Raw genomic sequence first — 20,167 nt, 5'->3', positions numbered from 1 at the left:
GGGGGAACAGAGAAGAACCAAAACACCCTGAGGAATGAGCAGTGAGGGGCCAGAGAGTCTCTCTGGGGCACAGAATAGGTGCTCAAGGTACACATGTCAACCCGATGGCTGAAATTCTAAAGCCAATGGGATCAAAGTCTATGAAGCTGATGGGAAGAAGAGATAGAAGACTTTCTGGAACACCCAGTTTAGGGACCTTCCTGGAAGAAGTATCAGTTCAGTTCAGTCTCTCAGTCGTGTCTGACTCTTTGCGACCCTATGAATCGCAGCACGTCAGGCCTCCCTGTCCATCACCAACTCCCAGAGTTCACTCAGACTTATGTCCATCGAGTCAGTGATGCCATCCAGCCATCTCATCCTCTGTCGTCCCCTTCTCCTCCTGCCCCCAATCCCTCCCAGCATCAGAGTCTTTTCTAATGAGTCAACTCTTCGCATGAGGTGGCCAAAGTACTGGAGTTTCAGCTTTAGCATAATTCCTTCCAAAGAAATCCCAGGGTTGATCTCCTTCAGAATGGACTGGTGGGATCTCCTTGCAGTCCAAGGGACTCTCAAGAGTCTTCTCCAACACCACAGTTCAAAAGCATCAAAATGTTTTGCTATTTCAAAGGTAGTCAGTTTAGGGAGGAAAATAAATTTGCATGTTGTGACTCCATAAAAAATTAACCAGGGCCAACATCTCCTGCCTTGGAGGCCAAGGTCAAATAGAAGAACCAGAACCTTCTCTCTTCCCCCATCACCACCTGACCCCACGGCCTCCCCACGACTCCAGGGGCTGAGTGAGCCGCCTGCCCAAGCTTGAATTCTAAATCCAGTCTTAACTGCATGAAGTTTCCATCTCTTCCCTCTTCAGCTCGGGCACATTCTGTTTTCTGCTTTGAGGGAGTCACCAGCTTGATAGACTACAGGAAACCTGCCTGAATTTTACATCCAATTTATAGCCTTCTGGCTCTAAGAGTGTCTGAGGCATCCATGGTGAAGGCTGCTAAATGGGCCATGTAATCCACTTGGAGATGGCGCATCCTGGCCTTTGCACGTCGGTGTGTGCCTTCCTTCTGGCTTCTGTTTGTACTGGGGAACAGAGCGGGGACACGATTTTGGTGACTTGTATGTGTGTGACCAATCCGCCAGGAGAGAAGGACCTGCTTTCTGAGTCCTGGTGGCCGTGGCTTCTTGCAGCTTTCTGCAGCCTCTGGCTCCTCGCCTCGGGCTTTGAGTCTGGCCTCCAAAGGCAGGGCAGGACTTTGTGATGCCAGGTCCTGACTCTGACCTCACACCTTCTTGGGAAGAATCACTAGCCTTTGCGGACTGCTCTGTGACCTTTTAGAAGGATTGAAGGTCTCAGTGCACACGGGGTTTCCTCTGTCCGCTTGGCCCTTCTGCCACCCTGGCAGGCAATCCTGATTAATCTCCTCCTCTGGTCTGCAGCTGGCAGGCCCTTTCCCCATTCGGAGGGCACATTTTCCCGGCCTTTTCACTAAATCTGCACTGCACTGCCTGGGCTGCCTCCTTTTGCTCAGTTGAGGCAAAGGATTTGAAGCTGATCACCACCACACATACACCACCATCCTCCTTCTGCCTCCAGACATGGCTTCATCTTTGCCCTCCATCCTCAAGGCCCGAGTCAGCATGCCCTGCTGGACCCACCAGGAGAAGATCCTCCTTCCCCTTTGAGTATCACAGCATGTAGAGCTTTGGACAGTCACTCAATGCATATTATATCTTGGCAGCCAGGAGCCCAGTGGTAAAAAGATGGCACACTGAAGTTGGGTAATTTCATAATATTCATGACTATTTAATACAGGAATTTCTACAAAGATGTGGGAAGTGGGTAAGAGAGGCGTGAAAGTATGGGTCCCCCAGCGCTGGCATCTGGGGATGTCTTATCCACCTCTGTGCTTGAAGGAGTGAGGGCAGGTCAGTACCAGGACCAGCCAGGCTGGACCTTTGTTAGAGGGAAGTGTTCAGTTTGCAGAGACCTCTTGGGACGAACATGGGAAAGCAAATGTCCTGATCTAAAAACAGGAGGGAAGGGGGCATGGCACAACTTTAAAAAAAAAAATGACATAGCCCAGTGATATGAAGAAACTGATTAGAATCAAATAGGTCTAGGGCAGCAGAAGAGTTAACTTCCACTAGACCTTGAGCCTCAGCACAGGCTCAGTGTAATACCTCGGCAGGCTAAATGACACACCCACAGATGTCATTCGAAGTTCCAAGGGTCAAAAAGAGGGCAGCAGCCCAATTTCTGGAAATCTCCACTCCATCCCCCAAAGTAGCTGGAATACTCCTCCCACTCATTAGCCTACGAAATTACCCACCCCAGTAAAAACGGATGACCCCAAATCCTGCAGCTTCTTGCCTTCCAAGATGGTCCATATTCTGTCCGTGAAGTGCGTTTCTCTCTAAATACATTCACTTCTTACACATCCCTTTGTCTCTCACTGAATTTTTTCTGCAATGAGACATCAAGAACCTGAGCTTTCTGAAGTCCTGAAACCAGGTTTGTGATTTAGTTGGAAGATCATGGGTTCAAGTCCCGGTCTATTTTACACAGCTTCAGTCTTACTGCCCTCCTTCCTCCCAACCACCGTTGAATCCATCCGGAATCGAGAGGACATGAGCCTGCTGTGTGGTTCAAGAAGTAGGTCCTTGACTGTGCCTCCTGAGCCAAGATCAGTTTTGTGGGTCTACTGTCCTCAAGGCTAGAATAAAAAGCTTTGCTCAGATCAGTGCTTAGCAGGTTATGGTCTAGGGCCAGGTCTAACCGCTCCCTGCTTTTGTAAATAAAGGTTGCCTGGGACACAGACACGCTCCGTTTCCCCATATTCTCTATGGCAGCTTTCTGACTATAGAACAGAACTGAGTAGTCCCAGATAGAGACCAGGCCACCCCCAAACCCAAAACACTGACTACCTGGATGTTGACAGAAATGTTTGGTGAGTTCTCATTGGATGCGTTCCAAGGCCCCTGTGGTTGTAGGGATAGGTGGTGAAGTGTCATGCTTTAGATGGCTTAGCATCTCACATGTCTACACCATGGTGGGGGTATGTGGATGCCCCCTGACCTGCCTGGAGGCTGCCTGCAGCCGGTCTCCATGGCCCCCCAGCCCTGCCTCAGGGGCTATGGCCAAGGAGATAGGTGGTGGCAGGCAGGTAGGTTGTAAGTGCTACTCACCCATCAGGCTCCCCCAGGCAACTCAGTGGAGAAGGGATGGAGTCGAGGTGACTAGCCAACATGGGCTGTCTCCAGCAAGACGGGAAATTGCACTTCAGCCCAACTTTATGGGCTGCCTCTGCTGTCTCACCACCCCCCTCCCCATCCCCTGCCACCCCCCACCCCCTTCTTCCCCACTCCCTGACATCCCTTCCAGAATCAACTGTTTGCACTCAAACCTTTGTCATAGGCTGTCTTGTGGGAAACCCAGATGAAGACTCGCTTTCTGTGGCCCGGATGTGCAGGTAGTTAATATACATGTTGTTCTCATCGGCAGTCATGTGTCTTCCATTACTGACCATATTCTAATCCAAACAATGACGTTGGAAATTTTAGCTAGTTTAGGGAAACGAAAGCTTGCTGCCAAGAGAGTGGCCTAGGAGATAGGGCTGAGTTCTGTGAACCAGGGTATCTTGGGGACCTCAGTTCCCTTATCTGTACGGTTAGAGGGTTGCATGGCATGATTCCCCCAATATCTGAATGTTCCCAGCGCCATGAAATCGGATCCAAGTTGTCTTGCTAATCTCGTGGCGGTAAGGAAAAGCAGACATTTTCACAGTCTGCACTGCCGAGGTGTTTCGTGATAAGGGCTTGTTTTTTGTCCTTTCCTAATGTAGCAGTGGGGGGTGGGGAGGTAGTCTCCAGTGAGGGAAGACCAAGATGCAGAATTAACTACCTTGACCTCATTCTCTGGCAAACCCTCCTGTTCCCTATCATCACCCCCTTGCCTCCCACTCCTGATCTTACTTCTCCATCCTTCTGGTACCCAGCTTACAACATCATGGTGAGCAAAGAGCAGAAAAATAATGAGTTTAATCCTATGTGCTTTGGCTTCTGAAAGTAGGAAGATTTAGCAACGTCTGTCTAGAAAGATTTTTAAAACTTCTTGGTCACCTGGGATGTGACTTCTATCTTTGTAAATGATACCCCTGGAGATGGAAATGGCAACCCATTCCAGTATTTTTGCCTGGAGAGTCCCATGGAAAGAGGAGCCTGGCCGGCTACAGGCCACGGGGTCGCAACAGTAAGACACAACTTAGTGATTAAACCACCACCTCCAAATCATACCCTTTACCCTAAACTCAAAGAGTTGGAAGGAAACGTCTATTCACAATAAAAGCATCATAAATAAGACAGGTATAACAAATATCATCGCTATCATAAATATCAGAGGTAAATATTTATTAAGAACCTGTTGTGTACCCCTAAGAACAGGGAATACATGGTGAGTAATCGGGCAGAGACCACAGTCCCTGGGTAAATAATCTCTCTAATAAGTACAGCATTGCACAGGACGACACGTGCTGTGCAGATAAGGTACTGGTAGGCGTGACCTGTGTGGCGGGTGCCTGATGCCCCTCGGGGCAGGTGGGGTGGGCTCTCCTGAGGTCTGGGAGGGGCGGGTATATATCCACTGTGCTGGATCCTGGGACAGACGCGTGAGTAGTGGAAGGGGAGGCCAGGGTGGCCCAGGCACAGAGGCCAAGGAGAGAGTATAGGAGATGGAGCTGGAGACGCCGAGGGACAGGAGCGATCGTCCACGCGCTCATCCACCCACTCACGCGCTCATCCACCCACTCACGCGCTCATCCACCCACTCACGCGCTCATCCACTCACTCACGCGCTCATCCACTCACTCACGCGCTCATCCACCCACTCACGCGCTCATCCACTCACTCACGCGCTCATCCACTCACTCACGCGCTCATCCACTCACTCACGCGCTCATCCACCCACTCACGCGCTCATCCACCCACTCACGCGCTCATCCACCACTCTCACGCGCTCATCCACTCACTCACGCGCTCATCCACTCACTCACGCGCTCATCCACCACTCTCACGCGCTCATCCACCCACTCACGCGCTCATCCACCACTCACGCGCTCATCCACCCACTCACGCGCTCATCCACTCACTCACGCGCTCATCCACTCACTCACGCGCTCATCCACTCTCTCACGCGCTCATCCACTCACTCACGCGCTCATCCACCACTCTCACGCGCTCATCCACTCACTCACGCGCTCATCCACTCACTCACGCGCTCATCCACTCACTCACGCGCTCATCCACTCACTCACGCGCTCATCCACCACTCTCACGCGCTCATCCACCACACTCACGCGCTCATCCACTCACTCACGCGCTCATCCACTCACTCACGCGCTCATCCACTCACTCACGCGCTCATCCACTCACTCACTCACGCGCTCATCCACTCACTCACGTGCTCATCCACTCACTCACGCGCTCATCCACCACTCTCACGCGCTCATCCACCACTCTCACGCGCTCATCCACTCACTCACGCGCTCATCCACCACTCTCACGCGCTCATCCACTCACTCACGCGCTCATCCACTCACTCACGCGCTCATCCACTCACTCGCTCATCCACTCACTCACGCGCTCATCCACTCACTCACGCGCTCATCCACTCACTCATGCGCTCATCCACTCACTCACGCGCTCATCCACCACTCTCACGCGCTCATCCACTCACTCACTCACGCGCTCATCCACTCACTCACGCGCTCATCCACCACTCTCACGCGCTCATCCACTCACTCACGCGCTCATCCACCACTCTCACGCGCTCATCCACTCACTCACGCGCTCATCCACTCACTCACGCGCTCATCCACTCACTCACGCGCTCATCCACTCACTCACGCGCTCATCCACTCACTCACGCGCTCATCCACCACTCTCACGCGCTCATCCACTCACTCACGCGCTCATCCACTCACTCACGCGCTCATCCACTCACTCACGCGCTCATCCACTCACTCACGCGCTCATCCACCACTCTCACGCGCTCATCCACTCACTCACGCGCTCATCCACTCACTCACGCGCTCATCCACCACTCTCACGCGCTCATCCACTCACTCACGCGCTCATCCACTCACTCACGCGCTCATCCACCACTCTCACGCGCTCATCCACCACTCTCACGCGCTCATCCACTCACTCACGCGCTCATCCACTCACTCACGCGGTCATCCACTCACTCACGTGCTCATCCACTCACTCACGCGCTCATCCACCACTCTCACGCGCTCATCCACTCACTCACGCGCTCATCCACTCACTCACGCGCTCATCCACTCACTCACGCGCTCATCCACCACTCTCACGCGCTCATCCACTCACGCGCTCATCCACCACTCTCACGCGCTCATCCACTCACTCACGCGCTCATCCACTCACTCACGCGCTCATCCACCACTCTCACGCGCTCATCCACTCACTCACGCGCTCATCCACTCACTCACGCGCTCATCCACCACTCTCACGCGCTCATCCACTCACTCACGCGCTCATCCACCACTCTCACGCGCTCATCCACTCACTCACGCGCTCATCCACTCACTCATTCAGCAAATGCATATCAAATCCCTCCCACGTCTGGGCGCTCTTGTGCACTCTGCAGCTACAGTGATAAATAACACAAAGTTCTTGACTTTAAGAAGCTGACATCTTTTTGGAGAAGACAGATCATGAGAAGGAAAATGAATACATATATATTATAATTCAGGCGGGGGTAAGTGCTGGGAAGAAAAAGAAGACCGAGGAAGCTTAGAGGGAGCCGTGGATGAGGCAGTGGGGAGATGATTTCAGGCCCTTTTGGTCCCTTGAAGGTGCTGGACCTTCTCCAAAGAGCAGCCCTGGCCTCCCAGTCACCTTGTTAAGCCAAGAAGAGCAGAGAGCAAAGCCTCTACTCATTCTGGCCAAACAGAAATGACCTAGAAAGAGCAGGATTGTAATCTTCCAGTTTAAGGCATTTTTGCGTATTTATTTGCCATCCTAGAAAATGCAAGACCTTGGTGAGAGGAAACACCCCAGGGAGCAGGTTTGGGGTTCAGATTCCCCAGAGTGAGGGGTGAGCTTGAAGCCCCTGCCCTGGCTGGATGCAGAGAACTTTAGCCACCCTCTTCAGATAAACGGATAATCAGGAGGCGAAGGGGCTGTGGCTGACGGGCCTGACAAGCTGGCAATTTCCTTGCAGCGGGTTTTCAGGCTGGAGGCCACTAGGAAGGGGGTGTCGGGAGAGGGCACTTCCGGGCGCTAGAGGGGAGAGAGGGCCCCAGGGCCGTTTTGAGTCAGACTCCTGCTGACTTGACGTGTCTGTGTCCCCACCGAGCCCAATGCACGGGTCTGAGTCTGCCCCTGGCCACAGAAACTCCTTTCTCCACACCCTGGCACTTGGAAAAGCACCCCAGAGTCTTGCAGGGGAGCATGTGGTCCCTGTCGCCCCTGGAGATGCCCTGGAGTCCAGTTCCCATGAAAAGGTGTGAGTCTGTGTGCGCATGCCTCACGCACATGTGTTCATGGGTGTAACAGATCACAGGCCAGTGCCAGAGAAGAACAGAACCCAGCGCCTTTCCCACGGAGCTCACAGTGTGGACGGGGCCACGGACCGTCCTGGTACAGGGCAAGTCTGAGATGCTCGGAGCGCAATGCACTCAGTTTGGTGGGTTGGGGGGCGTCAGGGAAAGGCTTCTGGAGTGTGACCAACTGACATCTGACACAGAAGGCAGGTGTGTGTGTGTGCGTGTGTGTGTGTGTGAAACAGAGAGAGAGACTGAGAAAGAGAGAACTCTCAAATGTAGAAGCTGCCTTGGGGATCACGTGAACGCCAGATAAAGCTCAGCTTACAGATGAGCCTCGTATGCTCTGCGTATTATTATGCCACTGCTGGTATGCAGTTTGCATTTATTAAAATGTATCTTTTAAATTGTTGGTAAATCATTTAGAGCTGTTCTTCTTACTTCTTCTTTCTCACCGTTAGGCTCCATGGTCTGAGTTACTATGCCCGTGGACACAGGACACAAAGACACACAGACCCAAGGGCGAGGTTGAAGGTGACAGCTACTCACGCCAAAGTCTCTGGGCGGGCCTGTGGTCATAGCCCTGGGCACTGATGCGAAATCAAGATCATTCAACATCATTCGATTTGTGTGCCTTTAAGGATAGGTTAGTTAATTGGCAAAAACAAATGTACTGGATAAGTACTTTTTTTTTTTTTTCTGATCACTTTGCTGAGATTTTAGTGGAAAGTCTTGTGAGTCAAAGTGGCTTTAGGGGGAAAAGGTGGTAGGACTTGAGAAAAAAGTGGCTTCTGGGGCAGAGGGGTCCTCTGGGTACCCTGTCCCTTTGGTTTCCACTGATAACTTTGTAGGGAATACGAATGACTCTCCTGCCTGAATTGGGAAAGGGGAGTGGGTGGGGGCAGGTAGGGATGAAAAGAAAAAACTGTAGGGACTCGGGCACACCCAGTGGAGGTGAATGTCAGTGGTACACCCAGGCGTCTGCCTTCCTGAGCCCTCTGGCTAGAGCCTTAGTGGGCTCTGCTGAACTGCTCACCTGCTCGGCGCAGAGCACATCCTCCGAAGAGGGGTTACCAACATGCCCAGGGAAAGATGGGACAGCCCCACCTCTGCCCGAAGGGGGAGAGTTCCATGCGCTGATTTTCACTTGCCCAGGGCTCAGGTCACAGCCCCAGGTTCCCCTCCATGCAGGCTGGGGACCTGTCCATGCGGGTGGTGGGATGAGAAAGCCTCCCTCCCAGACGCCGCAGTCCTGGTGACCCATGGAACCGTGGTGCCACCTGATGGCCAAGACGGGGAACAAGCTGGGGACTCGGGAGGGACAGGCCGGGACGGTCCCAGCCGGGGCCCCAGTTCTGGTGGGCACTGTGACTTGCAGGCCTGACCTTGTGGTCTCACAGTTCTCAACCTGCGGGCCACAGGGCTGGGGCTCCCGGGCTTCAGAAAATATATGAGGTACCCACTCTGTGCTGGGTTCAGTAGCGTTGTTAGAGTCAGGGAGTGTGTGTTGGGAGTGGTTCATCAAAGCAGAGGCTAAAAAGGCTGGGCCCCAGTGAGTCTACACAACCTGAGGAGACAAGATTAACCCAGAAAAAAGATGCCTAGATGTTGCAGTTGATCGTGGGTGGGCTGGAGAGGGGAAACCATGCCCAGGGGCACTCAGAGGGGCAGTGAGTCCAGGGGCAGGGCTGCGTGAGAGGAGGAACTGGACCCGGTGGTATCGTGGGGGAGGGGGAGGTGACCCACCTCCCTAAAAGAGCCAACTATGTTTCACGCCTCCTCCCTAGGCTGAATGGTCCAGCTCTTTCAGACGTTCTTCCTGGCCTCACACACTGTCCTGGGATGCCTTTGAAGGATGCTCTAGGGGAAACCATGGCTTCTGTGGCCCCGTTTGTAGGTTAAGGTCCTGAGTAGGCTGAGGGTGCAGGTGAGGCTGGCGCAGACGCGGGTGAGGTGAGGATGGAAGGGAAGGAGCCCCAGGCCAGCTGAGCTCCGGTCCCCGGGAGTCAGTGGTCCTGAGGATTCCATACTGTGGGATGCGGCGGGGACCATGTGGGGGTGCAGGAGGAGCTGGAGGACTTCCTTCCCTTCTCTGAAGCCCCCTCTTCTTCCCCCAGCCCCCATCCTCCTTTCTCTCTTCCTCTCTCTTTCAAATCTCCTTCTTTACTTCTTTCCTCTATTTCTGTAAAACTTCTGTGTTGGGCAAGCTCTTGAATTGGGGGGAACAAATCAAGTTTAAATTCCTTAAAAACTAGCCAGACTTTCAACTATTGGGGGCAGTGATTACTTCCTTCTGGGAAAAAAAAAAAGAAAAAAAGAATTGCTAGCACCAGTCGCCTGGAAGGGAATTTTGGCTGCCTTGGGCAGGATTTATACCCGGCAGGTTATCAGCACCATTGATAGTGATTTTTCCTTTCCTGGAGATGAAGGACACAGAAGGAGAGGGAGAGACAACTTTCAGAAGTTGATACGTATGCCCTGCAGGTGGAGAATTCCACGCACTGAGCTTGACTTGACTTACTTGACTGGGATGGACAGGCAGGGGAGAGGGGTGGAGATGAGCTGCTCTGAAGATGGATCTTTTTCCTATGGTCCACATGCGAGCCGTGGGGACCTGTTCCAGGTTGCCTCCAAGGGGACATTTTGATGTTGCGTGGTGCCCAAAGAAGGGAGCCCAAGCTGAAAGCAGAGCAGTCTGAGGGTGGAGAGTGGGGTCCACATTTGAGTGGTTCCCTTTGAAGAATCCCAGTTTGGGGAATCTCCAGAGGACCCCTGGGACCCCCATCGGAGGGTCAGCTTTCACTAACTGCTAGGCTGGAGAGCAGGAGAGCTTGCCCTCAGATGAAACTGTTCTCTGGCTCAACTCTCCTCCCTGATTCCATCCCCTCCAAACCTGGCAGGACTCAAAATCCCAGCCAGTGAATTGCGACGAGGGAGTCATGAGCCGAGAAGGACAGCAGAAGGGGCTTCACCTCCCAGAGCCTGGCTGCCCACCAGCCAGAGGAGGCCCCTTCCTCAGGAGCCCCCAACCTGCCCTCTCCCTGGGTCCTGGTCATCCGTCAGTCCCTGGACCCTTCCCAGAGCCACAGGAGGAGGCATGTAACTCAGATATATCCAAAAGACTTTTTTTTCTGCTAGGAACTGGCATTTTCATTTAGACATCAGGACTAGAAGTCAGCTGGAGATGGCTCATTATGGTGTCTGCAACACCGTGGAAATCGTGTGCAGTGCCGTCTCTGGAAATTCTCCAAATACACCCTTGGGTCTGTCCCTCTGATCGCCCCACTGGTCAGGTGCTTTTCTCTTCAGTCCAACAACTTCTCCTGGTTCAGGTTGTTAATACAGACCTTTAAGGCTTACAATTGAATTCTGAGAAATGGCTCCATCACTGTGAGATCTTCACCAGTTTCCTTTTGTGTCTTTTCTGCATCACTTGCATTCTTTGGATATCAAAGAGAGCTTTGCAAAGGCTCCAGAGACAGGCAGGCAGCCCCCTTGACCAGGAGCACACAAGGCAACCGGAGCTCTGGGGCTGGAAGAGACCTGAGAGGCCGTCCTGTCCTCGCCCCATTCTACAGGAGAGGAGACTGAGGCCCTGCGCTGCGGGCTTGCGTGTTTCCGAGCAGCGCCCGTGGCTAATCCTGGGCACTGTCCTGTGTACCAAGCGAAGGAACCTCAGTCTGTGCCAGAACGTGTACACGGCGTTAAGACCTTCCAAGGAGTTTATGGCCAATGAAGCCCTGCTGCGCTCTTTTCCTCGTGGGGGCCCAGTGTGCAATGGCTGCAGAGAGCAGCCTCCTTGGCAGTGCGTGCATCCCGTTGCCTGCACGGCTGGCCCTAAGGGACCTGGAGACAGCCCTGCCTGGTGGGCATCCATGACTGGCATGCTGTCCCCAGTCCAGGCTCCATTCAGGTGTGTGTGGTGCCTCTGAAAAGCCCCAGGGCAGAGGCCAGGGTCCACAGTGGCCAAGTCCTAATGTCCATCCACACCAGGCTGTAGAACAAGGAACATGTGACTGAGGCCCCCTGCACGGCCAAGTTCAAGTTCCCTGGCTGCCAGAAGATCCACATCTCCAAGAGGTGGGGGTTTACAAGGTCGAATGAGGATGAATTTGAAAACAGGGTGGCCGAAAAGCAGCTCATTCCAGATGGATGTGGGGTCAGATACATCCCTAATGACGCTCCCCTGGACAAATGACCCGTCCCGGACTCGTGAGAGCCTTGGCGCTATCCCCTCCTTACTCATGCCCATCAATGAATCCAATTTTCCTGTTGAAGAAAGAAAAAAAAAAGACTTCCCAAGGTGAAAACAGGGTTTTATATTTTCTTTCTGACCCACATCCACATGAAAATACTGAAGAGGCTCGTATTAGGACCAGGAAGAAAGATGTTTCCTTTCTGTTTATCTTTTTAAAATCCCCGCAGAGCTACTGATGTCAGAGACAGAAAGTGCAGGACAAGGAGGCAAGGGGTCACTTTAATGCGACAGGCTCAGAAAGCCCATCCACAGATTCTCCCTCCAGAAATCAAAACAATATTGTAAAGCGATTATCTTTCAATCAAAAATAAATAAAATTAAAAAAAATTTCCCTCCAATCTCTGTGCTTGAAAAGCATAGGAAGGTAATTAGATTTTACAAGGCCATGACTGTCCTCCAAACCCTGCCTGCCTCCGCAGTCCTTCTCCCTGGCTGGATACTACCCTTGATTTATCTGTGTGTTCAGTTCAGTTCAGTCGCTCAGTCGTGTCCGACTCTTTGCGACCCCATGAATCGCAGCACGGCAGGCCTCCCTGTCCATCACCAACTCCTGGAGTTCACTCAGACTGTGTGTTCAGAATCCATGTTTAGGGAGATTTTCATGGCCAGGTTGTTTTTTTTTTTTTGTCTTTACTGAATTTGTTACAATATTTCTTCTGTTTTATGTTTGTTTGTCTTTTTTTAATTTAACCAGGAGGCATGTGGGATCACGTGGAATCTTAGCTCCCTGACCAGGGATTGAACTTGCACCCCCTGCATTGGAAGCCGATGTCTTAACCACTGGACCACCAAGGGGAGGTCCCCTCGTGGCAAGTTTATGAGGACTGTGTCTTTGGAGGCAGCATGGCTGGGAGCAAGTTTAGACCATTTACTTTTAGATGTGAGGAGAAAGGAAGATGAAGTACGTTTAAAATATGTGACTTACAACCAGCTGAGCCTTGAACTGCCCAGGGTGAGGGGGCAGAAGGACTCTTTCCATCTGAAGGGAGGGGCGTCCGTCAAGGAAGAAACAGCCTCTGTTTGAGAAGAGGCCCAGCTCAAGTTTCAGACGCTGGCATGCGTTTCCTGTCTGTAATGTAGTTTCAAGCTCTTGGTGTGTGCTTTTGCACTCTGAAATAAACAGAGCACCTGGGTTTCATCAGTCAGATGGTAACAGAATCAGGCTCCCAGGTCCCCCGCACGTCCCCACCCCCAGGTAAGGGCATAGCCGTGAGCCAACCAGGAGAGTCCAGACAATCCAGTTCTTTGTGGACTGACTCCGAACAAACAGCCTGTAGCTGACACGGGCCCAGGGGTCTCTTTGCGGCTCTCGTGGCCATTTCTCTAGAGCTTCGCGTGACCTTGGAGTGCCCGGGGACTGAGTTGGGATTTGTAGTACTTGTGGCCCAGAAGGTTGGCTCAAAGCTCCCGTTGGCCAGCGGAGTGTGTTCCAAGATCCACATCTGACCCTCGATCTGAAAACATTTTGGCACTTTCTTTGGGTTGAAAATAGTGGCAGGAAGAATTTGATTTTTTCCGAATGAAGACGTTTGCTTTTGGATGTCTGCTTCTTTGTGCAAGGGCAGAAAGGAGGTCACAGCCTCTGCTCATCACAGGACCGGCTGCTGGGGCAGCCAGGCTGGGCTCTGGGTGCGTGATGCTGCGGACACGGTGCTCAGAAGGTGGGGAGGTCAACGCAGCCAGGGATTCCCACGGTGAACCTCATAAATACTTGGCAATAAGGCAGCTAATAAGCACCTGGAAAGAGGCTCAGGGGTGACCAGGAGCCGGTGGATTTGCTGAGACGTTGACACCGACTCAGCTGCTCCCTGTTCTGGAACGGGCCTTATGGGGTCCAATGGGTCATGAGTGTCTGGATTGGTCCCCTGGGAGCAGGATGTCTCACCAGGGCTCTCTTTGTCTCCCTGTGGGAGAGATGCAGACACAGAAGGAGACGATGAGTGTACCCAACGATGGGTCGGAGTACCCTGGGCGGCCGCGGCCGTCGCTGGCCAAACACCGGGCAGAGTTGTCCTCAACGCCGCCCCCTCCTCCTGCTTTATGAGTTGCTTTGGAGCAATCATTGACTTTCTTTTAGTCTCAATTTGACAAAGCAAATCTATCATTTTGATTTTCTGTTTTAAACAAGCAATTACAATTATACAGCAAAGTGATTCAGTTATACATATGTATATATATATAAATGTACATATATACATATTCTTTTTTATATGCTTTTCTATTATGGTTTATTACAAGATATTGAATATAGTGGGCTTCCCTGGTGGTTCAGTGGTAAAGAATCTGCCTGTCAATGCAGGAGACCTGGGTTCAATCCCTGGGTCAGGAAGATCCCTTGGAGAAGGCAATGGCAAACCACTCCAGTATTCTTACCTGAAGAATTCCGTGGACAGAGGGGCCTGGCAGGCTATAATCCACGGGGTCACAGTGAGTTGGACATGACTGAGACTTTTGACTGAGTCGGATTAAACAACAAGAACAACAAAACTGGAATTAGGAGGAACCAAAGGAGCAGAAAAGGGAATAAAGAAATAAAGGGACACGTACGTAAAATTATAGCATAAGGAGGGGTGAGGCTGGCTATCTCATATTCTGTAACAGACAAGGGTCACATTCCAAGAAATCTAAGGCTGGCCTTCATGATACCACAGGAGCTTGGAGGGAGGCCTTCAGGAAAATATCTGCCTTGGTTTTTCTAATGTTTCCTGATGGCTGGGACTTCTGCTATTACCCAAAATGGCTTTTGAAGCTGAGCTGAAGGCAAGATACTACAGCAAAGGTGAAAAATGACCTCGTCAGGTGAGAACGATGAACTTGGGTAGACACAGAGGCGCTGGGTGTGTGTGTGTGTGTGTATAACGCTGACCCTTGGTCCAGAGACCAGCTTCAAAGGCACAGTGGCATGCGATGACATGGCTGAACAGGTTTCCTGTGAGGAACAGGAGAAGAAGCCCCTTGCGTCAAACCCCTTGATGACTTCCCATGACCCCAGGGGTCAAGTCCAAGGCCTTAAGGTGCATTGGAAGACCCTGTACCCTCACCTGTGACACTCACCTGGTCATTCTATGTGGCTCAGACATACTGGACTCCACTTGGCTTTAAATACAGATGATCTCTCTCTCTCCTCAGGAATTGCCCCACACAGGTCTCCAATGAAGCCTCTCTTCACTCTTCATGCACAATGTAATGAGCTTTTATCACATGTCAGCCCCTGTGATAAGTGCCCAAGTCACCAGGGTAAACAAACAAACAAGCAAACAAAAAGGTCCCCTGCCTGCCTTCACTGTGTAAGAGGCAATCAGACCTGAATCACACACTGAATGATGTGAGGCAGCCGCGTACAGTGCAGAGATCCAGACAAAGAGGACCTGGTATACTTCAGGGCTTCCCTGGTGGTTCAGGAGTAAAGCATCTGCCCGCAAAGCAGGAGGCACAGGAGATGTGGGTTCGATCTTTGGGTCGGGAAGATCTCTGGGAGGAGGACATGGCAACCTGCTCCAGTATTCTTGCCTGGAAAATTCCATGGACAGAGGCGCCTGGCAGGCTACAGTCCAAAGGGTCACAAAGAGTTGGATACAACTGAGCAACTGAGCACACACACACACTTATAGGGAACAGTGCGTGCAAAGGCCCTGTGGTGGCGGTGAGGGGACATGGCTTATTTCAGGAACTGCACATGGGCTCGCATGGCTGGAGTGCAAACATCATGGGGTAGATGGGATGTGGTGAGGGATGTCCCTGCTTTCTCATTTTGGTGCCATGCATGCACAGCTGTTCTAGAGGCTAGAACTAGAAAGCTTAGCTAGAGTCAACACTTCCTCAACAAGCACTAATCGGGCAGTTCTACTGTGTCGAGCAGTGTGCAGAGATGCATAAGGCTGACGTGGTCCGTGACATCTTGGGGGCCACACAGACAAATAACCAAGTGGTACCACCCAGGGGAGTGCCCGCATTGAGTGTGATCGTGGAGCCCGTGGGAGGCAACTGAGCCAGACCTGGGAGGACGTGATGACTGGCTGATTTGGAAGCATGGCAGGGAACTTGCCCAGTAAACGGTCAGGAGGAACATTCCATTCAGACTGAATACCACTGGGTGAGTCTATGGAGCCCAGAGCACCTGGGAACATGCATGAATGCATCTCTCTCGTTAGGAATATTTCACTCCTGAGAAAGTTTAAGAAGCTCTGGAGACAACTTAGGCTTTGACAAGTGGGCTGGCCTCCTAGCTCCGCCACTTCCGAGCCACCTGACAGGAGCCTGGGCCTCGTCTGTCAAATGGTGAGACGCTGGCGCGTCGAGTTGTCCTCACGAACCAGTGAGGCAAGAGACTGGTGCTGGATAAAGATCAGTCACTGCCTCGTTTCCTTGAAACACCTGCCTTTACTTCAATGTCCCTGAGGTCTGTCCTGGGGTGGGGAGAGGGAATCAGGGAAGAGACTGGGATGACAGCGTTTTGAGATGAACTGTTTTGCTGAGGATCTCAATTTCATTATGAAATGTGATGCGAGATGGTTGGACGGCATCACCGAAGTGAAGGAGATGAGTTTGAGCAAGCTCGGGGAGATGGCGAAAGACAGGGAAGCCTGGCGTCCTGTAGTCCACGGGATCGCAGAGAGCTGGACACGACTAAGCGACTGAACAACAGCAAGAACAATGTGGAAAAACACTGATCTTTCATGCCAGAGGAAGGGAGTTAAAACACGGAGCAGGGATCCCCCCAGGAGCTGTTGCCTGGGAAAGCACGCTAAGTGGCCTTTCTTCTTTCTGCTGTCCCCCTGGTATCCTCCAAGTCCGGCTTACTTATTTTAACCCTCAACGTGCTCTGGCTTCTTTGGAGGAACTGCAGCCGCAGAGGAAGAGACGTGGAAAGACTCCCCACCCTGTAGACAATGCTGCCGCTTTCCCAACCCAGGGCTGGAACCCAGGTCTCCCGCATCACAGCCAGAATCTGTACCGCTGAGCCACCGGGGAAGCCTTCCTAGCATTTTGAAGCATTCTCCTTCTGTGTGTTGTCTGACCATTTTTCTTACTTTATCAAATAAAGTCACAGATAAGTGATTTTCAGTTGGCAGAAAAAGTTAAAAATCATGTATAGGGTTTTCTATTACAAGAGTAACATACCAACTGATAAAGCTTCTGTCAACTGCTATGGAGAATTTACAATGACAGAGTCCATTTGTTTTCTGATTTATTTATTTATTTGATTGTCTTAACTCTTTTTTTTAAAATATACATTTCAAGTTATTTTTGTTCATATTATGTACGCTCTTTGGGATAAGCAAGTCACTTTTTAAAATTTTTACTGCCAATTGCTCATACAAAGTCAATCACATTCATTAATTAGCTCAGCAATTCCCATGGAAGTTCCATTATTTGAGGAAGGCCAATCTTCACTGCAACATCAGAAGAACAAACTTTTCATGAAAAAGTAATTAACACAATTCTTTCAAGCAATCACTGGTCCTGACATTTATGCTCATCTGGAAAAATAAGGATATTGTTTCCTTCGGGGAGGAGACCAGATAGGAGACTTTCTTCCTGAGGTGCTGCAGATTTGCTGTCCCTTAAGAACAATAAGGACAGCTTTGCCTGAATTGTCTGGGAATGCTTCTCTCTTGGGAAGAGTAACGCTGGCAGGTACAGAGTTAGCCTAGTGGGTGCTGACATCCTGAATTTCCTTTGTTGGCCATCTTTACAAGTCACTCCTACTGCTCAGCCTTGGAGTGCTCCTCTAGAAAATGAGAGGCTGGATCCGATGACAAGGACGATGATAACCCATACCCAGCCTCACTGGGCCTTCATCACCCTCTGATGTCGGGGGAGACGTTTGCACCTCATTGCTCAGATGAAGCAACTGACTTGAGAACTAAAAAAATCACATGACCCACAAGTGGTATAACCAGGCCTATTGACTCCAAGTGTGAATTCTATTCCAACAGGACCTTTTAAAAATACGCCATTACTTATCAAGGCTCTCATTACCTCCTTGCCAGGACAAAGCAAGAGTTAAAACATGCGTGGATAAAAAATAATGAAATAATGCCATTTGCTACAACGCAGATGGATGTAGTGATTGTCGTACTAAGTGAAGTAAGTCAGAAAGAAAAAGACAAATACCATATGGTATCACTTATACGTGGAATCTAAAATATGACACCGAAGAACATATCTATGAAACAGGAACAGACTCACAGACATAGAGAACGGACTTATGGTTGCCAAGGGGGAGACGGTTAGGGGGACAGATTTGGGATTAGCAGATGCAAGCTATTATGTAGAGAATGGATAAATAAGGTCCTGCTGTGTAGCACAGCAGCTATATTTAATATATTGTGAGAAACTGCAATGAAAAAGAACATATATAGATAGATAGATAACTGAGTCATTTTGCTGTACATTAGAAATTAATATGACATTGGAAATCAACTATACTTCAATAAAATAAAATTTTTTAAAAAAGAGTCTATTTATATGAGTAGGTAAAGGCTGACTGATTTCCATAATAAAATATTAGAAATCTACCCTGCGTTCTTGAGGGGAAAATATGAATTCTGTAATGTTGGGTGCAGAATTATATGTCTATTTGGTCTAGCTTGTCCACTGAGTTTTACAAGCCTTCTAAATCCCTGATGATATATATATGTATTTTTTGTCTTTTGGATCATTCAAATATAAAAAAGAGTTCTTTTTCTCAAGAAAAATATTCCAATATGATGGTGGACTTACTTTTTCTCCTTGAAGATTGACTTTTGTAATCACTTTGTGTATTTTGAGTCTATTTTTAAACCTATAATCTAAAAATAGCATCTATCTTAGTCTCTATGGATGCTACCAAAAATACCATAGACTGGGGGGCTTATAAACAACAGAAATCTATTTCTCACTATTCTGGAGGCTCGAAGTCCAAGATCAAGATGCCAGCAGATTTGATGTCTGGTGAGAAATATCAATAACCTCAGATATGCAGATGACACCACCCTTATGGCCGGCAGAAAGCAAAGAAGAATCAACGAGCTTCTTGATGCAAGTGAAAGAGGAGAGTGAAAAAGTTGGCTTGAAACTCAACATTCAGAAAACGAAGATCATGGCATCTGGTCCCATCACTTCATGGCAAATAGACAGGGATACAATGGAAACAGAGGCAGACTTAATTTTTTTGGGTTCCAAAGTCACTGCAGTTGGTGATTGCAGCCATGATATTAAAGGATGCTTGCTCCTTGGAAGAAAAGTTATGATCAACCTAGACAGCATATTAAAAAGCAGAGACATTACTTTGCCAACAAAGGTCCATCTAGTCAAAGCTATGGTTTTTCCAGTAGTCACATATGGATGTGAGAGTTGAACTATAAAAAAAGCTGAGCACCAAAGAATTGATGTTTTTGAACTGTGGTGTTGGAGAAAACTCTTGAGAGTCCCTTGGACTGCAAGGAGATCCAACCAGTCCATCCTAAAGGAAATCAGTCCTGAATATTCCTTGGAAGAACTGATGCTGAAGCTGAAACTCCAATACTTTGGCCACCTGATGTGAAGAACTGACTCATTGGAAAAGACCCCGATGCTGGGAAAGATTGAAGGCAGGAGGAGAAGGGAATGACAGAGGATAAGATGATTGGATGGCATCACTGACTCAATGGACATGAGTTTGAGTAAGCTCCAGGAGTTAGTGACGGACAGGGAAGTCTGACGTGCTGCAGTCCATGGGGTTGCAAAGAGTTGGACACAACTGAGCAACTGAATTGAACTGAACTGAGGGCCTATTTCCTGGCTCATAGACGGCTGTCTTCTTGCAGCGTCCTCTCATAGCAGAAGAGATGAGGGAGCTCTCTGGGTCTCTATTATAACCATTCCATTCATGAGGGCTCCATCCTCATGACCTAATCACCTCCTCAAGACTCCACCTCCAAATACCATCACATTGGAGATTTGGTTTCAACATACAAATATGGGGGGATGGGGAAGGTTCTGAAGATTCCAGGAGAGACTATTCTATTTCCCTGCCTTGCTGATTTTTGGAGGCTATCCACAGTACTTAGCTTCTGGTCTCCTCCTCTGTCTACAAAATTGGCCATGTCCCAACATTAAAAATCTACAAACGATAAATGCTGGAGAGGATGTGGAGAAAGGGAATGTTGATGGGAAGGTAAGTTGGTACAGCCACTATGTGGTTCATTATGGAGAACAGTATGGAAGTTCCTCAAAAAACTAGAAATAGAGCTACCGTATAAACCAGAAATCCCACTACTGTATACCAGGAGAAAACCATAACTGAAAAACGATCCATACACCCCAATGTTCATTGCAGCACTGTTTACAATAGTTATGGAAGTGACCTAAATGTCCAGCGGCAGAGGGATGGATA

At 50.0% G+C, this 20,167-nt stretch overlaps 1 non-coding gene across 1 annotated transcript; it reads left to right on the top strand.

Moving 5' to 3' along the window:
- The first annotated feature begins 11,273 nt into the window (after positions 1-11,273).
- Positions 11,274-11,408, top strand: LOC128068428 (small nucleolar RNA SNORA70). The gene has a single exon (XR_008201490.1). It is a non-coding gene; the product is annotated as a small nucleolar RNA SNORA70 (small nucleolar RNA).
- The last annotated feature ends 8,759 nt before the right edge of the window (positions 11,409-20,167 follow it).

This window comes from Budorcas taxicolor, chromosome 24 (assembly GCF_023091745.1).
Source record: "Budorcas taxicolor isolate Tak-1 chromosome 24, Takin1.1, whole genome shotgun sequence".
Taxonomy (NCBI): Eukaryota; Metazoa; Chordata; class Mammalia; order Artiodactyla; family Bovidae; genus Budorcas; species Budorcas taxicolor.
Note: the sequence above shows the minus strand (reverse complement) of the source record. Positions and strands in the feature narration are given on the sequence as shown.